Source organism: Schistocerca serialis, unplaced genomic scaffold (genome assembly GCF_023864345.2).
Source record: "Schistocerca serialis cubense isolate TAMUIC-IGC-003099 unplaced genomic scaffold, iqSchSeri2.2 HiC_scaffold_1205, whole genome shotgun sequence".
Taxonomy (NCBI): Eukaryota; Metazoa; Arthropoda; class Insecta; order Orthoptera; family Acrididae; genus Schistocerca; species Schistocerca serialis.
Window position 1 is genome coordinate 92,501 of NW_026047409.1, and position 5,000 is coordinate 97,500.

Consider the following 5,000-nt stretch of genomic DNA (forward strand, 5'->3'; position numbering starts at 1 on the left):
TGTACTCATTCCGATTACGGGGCCTCGGATGAGTCCCGTATCGTTATTTTTCGTCACTACCTCCCCGTGCCGGGAGTGGGTAATTTGCGCGCCTGCTGCCTTCCTTGGATGTGGTAGCCGTTTCTCAGGCTCCCTCTCCGGAATCGAACCCTGATTCCCCGTTACCCGTTACAACCATGGTAGGCGCAGAACCTACCATCGACAGTTGATAAGGCAGACATTTGAAAGATGCGTCGCCGGTACGAGGACCGTGCGATCAGCCCAAAGTTATTCAGAGTCACCAAGGCAAACGGACCGGACGAGCCGACCGATTGGTTTTGATCTAATAAAAGCGTCCCTTCCATCTCTGGTCGGGACTCTGTTTGCATGTATTAGCTCTAGAATTACCACAGTTATCCAAGTAACGTGGGTACGATCTAAGGAACCATAACTGATTTAATGAGCCATTCGCGGTTTCACCTTAATGCGGCTTGTACTGAGACATGCATGGCTTAATCTTTGAGACAAGCATATGACTACTGGCAGGATCAACCAGGGAGCTGCGTCAACTAGAGCTGAGCAGCCGGCCGCCCGGGAGTGTGTCCCGGGGGCCCGCGCGAACACGCAAGCGTCCGCTCAATTATTCTGCAAACAGGAGGAGGCTGAGCTCCCCTGCACCATACACCTCGAAACCCTCTCAGGTCCCGGCGGCGCGCAGCGCCGTCCTAAGTACTTGGTCGGGTTCGAGAGAGGCGCAATCGCCCGGGGTTTGGCGAGTAGACGCTTTAGGTGCGACCACCCGTGCTCCCAACTGAGCTTGCCGCTGCCGACAGAGGCCCGGGAGCGTGCTGTCGTGGCATTGCCGGCGGGAGACAACACGCGCCACCTACGGTGACCGGCAGCTCCAACGCCAGCGCCACAGAAGGACAAAAGCCCCACTTGGGTGCCGAAGCGAACTCTCCCAGCACAGCGCACGCGCCAACACGTCCGCACAGCTGCGATACAAACCACCTGCGAGAACCGCAGAGGCGACCGAGCAGCAGACGGCGTCGCGGCGCCGAGCGCCGGGCGGCGGCGCATCCTCAGCGCACACAGTCCTCAATCGGACCAGCACACTGCAGATGTCCACCGCGCTTCGCACCGGGCCCGCGAGGACCTACTTTGGCCGCACGGCGCCGCGTGCAGGGTGCGCCGGCGCGCAGCTGCGCCGCCTGCCGCCTCCGTCGGCCGGCGCGCCTGCCACTGGCCGCCCCCACCAGCCGGCTGTAGCGCGTGCGCCCACGCACCGCGCGGCCAGCACGCCGGGAGGCCCCCCCTCACCGGCCGGGGACGGTCCCACCCAGCCACCGCCGCGTATCGCTTCACACCCAGATGCCATTCACGTTCGTGGGCATGGTGGGTATCGCTGGAACAACCGGTTGGTAGCTCAACCGATCGTCGCCATCACTGATTCACCTCTAGCGAGAACAACCGCACCACAACGGTTTACCAGTTGTTCATTTGCGTAACGTCACCAGCAAACGTAGGCGTCCATCGCCATTTGCAAATTCAACGATTGTTGCATGCCTGTGTCAGGTGTCACGACACACTATGTCTGCCCACATACACGCAACAACATGTGCACGCTTCGCGAACACGTGGAAGGTGGCCCCCGTACGTATGCGATGTCCATTGCGCGAACGACTGTCAACCGGCCTCTGTCGCATGTCGCAGATGTGGAACGCAGTGCACCATGCTATCACGGTGTGTGAGAAGAGACGACTACGTCTGACAACACGCGCCACTACATCAACAGACGGCTCATGCTGATCGCCATCCAGGGCATACCACACTGCAATCCAGCTCTTATAGGGAGACGACACGTAGCTGAGTGCACAACATTTGGACCGCATGGTTCGCCGTTGTTGGCGCAGTCGTTGTACGGTCACATGTACCACGATGTATCATTCAGTACATGAGGACCAATGTGCAGTACAGTGTGTGATTTGGACGTACAACATCAGCGGACAGTTGACACAGGCCGTACCACAGCGTAGGCTAAGTGCTTCGCCATGCGAATGCCAATGAACAACTGCAAATGCCAATGAACAACTGCAAAGGGCATTGAGCATGTACGTCCTGCTGCCATCCACATTACAGTGTATAGCTGCAAGGTGTTTAACATGAAGCGATACACTGGGGACCGGGCAGTGCGAGTAGCAAACTATATTGCGGGGGTTGCAGTTAGGCAACACTACACTAATTTAACGCGTCGTATGACAATTACAGAGCAGGTTAAGGCCCAACGTGTGTTGGGTTAAGGCCCAACGTGTGTTGGGTTAAGGCCCAACGTGTGTTGGGTTAAGGCCCAACGTGTGTTGGGTTAAGGCCCAACGTGTGTTGGGTTAAGGCCCAACGTGTGTTGGGTTAAGGCCCAACGTGTGTTGGGTTAAGGCCCAACGTGTGTTGGGTTAAGGCCCAACGTGTGTTGGGTTAAGGCCCAACGTGTGTTGGGTTAAGGCCCAACGTGTGTTGGGTTAAGGCCCAACGTGTGTTGGGTTAAGGCCCAACGTGTGTTGGGTTAAGGCCCAACGTGTGTTGGGTTAAGGCCCAACGTGTGTTGGGTTAAGGCCCAACGTGTGTTGGGTTAAGGCCCAACGTGTGTTGGGTTAAGGCCCAACATAGGTTGGGTTAAGGCCCAACATAGGTTGGGTTAAGGCCCAACATAGGTTGGGTTAAGGCGCAACATAGGTTGGGTTAAGGCGCAACATAGGTTGGGTTAAGGCGCAACATAGGTTGGGTTAAGGCGCAACATAGGTTGGGTTAAGGCGCAACATAGGTTGGGTTAAGGCGCAACATAGGTTAGGTTAAGGCGCAACATAGGTTAGGTTAAGGCGCAACATAGGTTAGGTTAAGGCGCAACATAGGTTAGGTTAAGGCGCAACATAGGTTAGGTTAAGGCGCAACATAGGTTAGGTTAAGGCGCAACATAGGTTAGGTTAAGGCGCAACATAGGTTAGGTTAAGGCGCAACATAGGTTAGGTTAAGGCGCAACATAGGTTAGGTTAAGGCGCAACATAGGTTAGGTTAAGGCGCAACATAGGTTAGGTTAAGGCGCAACATAGGTTAGGTTAAGGCGCAACATAGGTTAGGTTAAGGCGCAACATAGGTTAGGTTAAGGCGCAACATAGGTTAGGTTAAGGCGCAACATAGGTTAGGTTAAGGCGCAACATAGGTTAGGTTAAGGCGCAACATAGGTTAGGTTAAGGCGCAACATAGGTTAGGTTAAGGCGCAACATAGGTTAGGTTAAGGCGCAACATAGGTTAGGTTAAGGCGCAACATAGGTTAGGTTAAGGCGCAACATAGGTTAGGTTAAGGCGCAACATAGGTTAGGTTAAGGCGCAACATAGGTTAGGTTAAGGCGCAACATAGGTTAGGTTAAGGCGCAACATAGGTTAGGTTGAGGCACAATATAGGTTAGGTTGAGGTACCGTATAGGTTAGGTTAAGGTACAGTATAGTTTAGGTTAAGGTACAGTATAGTTTAGGTTAAGGTACAGTATAGTTTAGGTTAAGGTACAGTATAGTTTAGGTTAAGGTACAGTATAGTTTAGGTTAAGGTACAGTATAGTTTAGGTTAAGGTACACATTGTTGTATGGAAAGGTGTAATGGGGGGGGGGGGGGGGCGGCCGGTCGGTTTGTTGATTGTGATTATAGTAAGTGGATGCCTGCGGCATCATCTGATTTGCCACGTCAGGATGCACCTTTGGCTCATGACAGGCGGCGCTCCGATTCCATGCTTGTGGCAGACCTGTGTCTTTCATTCCTGCCATTGTTTGTGTGCTGTGAGAGGAGGCAGTATTGTGATGTTGGGTGCACCCCTGTGTAGGACATGTGTGGGTGTTGGTGGCTTAGCTGAGCAATGGTGGTTGTCGGGGGGGTGGGATATTCCGTTTTCTGAGTGGACCTCCCAGTCTGGTTATGACAGTGTGGATTGTCTCATGTGGCGGAGAGGATGCACTGGGTGTTGTTCCATGCTGGTGCTTACATATTGTCTGTGTGCGTGTTACAGGCGGAGAGTAGTGCGTGATAAGAGTGTGTGGCTGCCGTGTGGTTGTGATTGTGAGCAGAGTCTTTCAGCATGTATACGGACAGTTGTATATATTATCTGTATTCTGATGGGTCTATGTATTACTAATCAGCGCCGTGTATACGTTTAATCCGGTTCCAGTCGAAACTGTTGTATCTCTGTACATTAGTGACACGGCGAGCGCGCTATGTAGCTACTCGTCTCGGCAGCTTCCACCGGTGTATGGCAAATGATTATAAGCAATGAGTCGAGTCGTCAATACCGATAGTGTGACGTCACATGTCTGGGGTGGGGGACGCTGCGCCCTTCCGGTGGGTCATGGCCTAGAAAGACGCTCCCCACGCAGGGGGGCTTGGACTGTCATAAACTCTTCCGAGTAATATACTTGCCGTACGTTTTTGCGACTGCGAGTGCAACGCCCACCGGTACCGACATGGATGGAGCGCCTCCTAGCTGACCGCTCAGCATCGGCATTCGTACAGAGAGCAACGCGATCGCGTCTCTAGCTCGTAACTGGTACAGCTCGCAGCTCATGTATAGGGACAGCGGGAATGTCGCATATTGGACATAACTCTTCATGAAACGCAAGTTATAGGGGTGGATTGCACATTGCGACTGCGGGAAAAGTCCGCCGTTCATCCGCTGGAGTTGCGAGTTGGGCGGTTAGGGTGGGGCGCCGGTGGAGTGATTGCCGGTCGACGATTTCGTGCGGCAGAGGCGCTGGCGTTGGGGTGCTGTGGTCGACAGAGGACGCAGGCTTTGTGGGTGGGGTCGAAAGATGGGCACTGTGGGCCCATCGCTGTCTTAGTCGGCTTGGCGTCTCATAGATGGCGGTATCGTCGTTGCAGGACGTCATGCCGCGGGAGACCTACAGATGGCGCTGTGTTTTGTGGTGCGCTCGACATGGCGGACGTAGTGTTGTCAGATTCGCATAGATGGAGGTATTGCATG

General features: G+C 54.1%; 1 non-coding gene across 1 annotated transcript in view; it reads right to left on the reverse strand.

The window, feature by feature from the left end:
• The window catches only part of LOC126435401 (small subunit ribosomal RNA), a 1,910-nt gene extending 1,372 nt beyond the window's left edge, over positions 1-538 (reverse strand). Inside the window, exon 1 of the ribosomal RNA XR_007579913.1 lies at positions 1-538. This exon is cut by the window's left edge and continues 1,372 nt beyond it. This is a non-coding gene — a ribosomal RNA (small subunit ribosomal RNA).
• Positions 539-5,000: the final 4,462 nt, after the last annotated feature.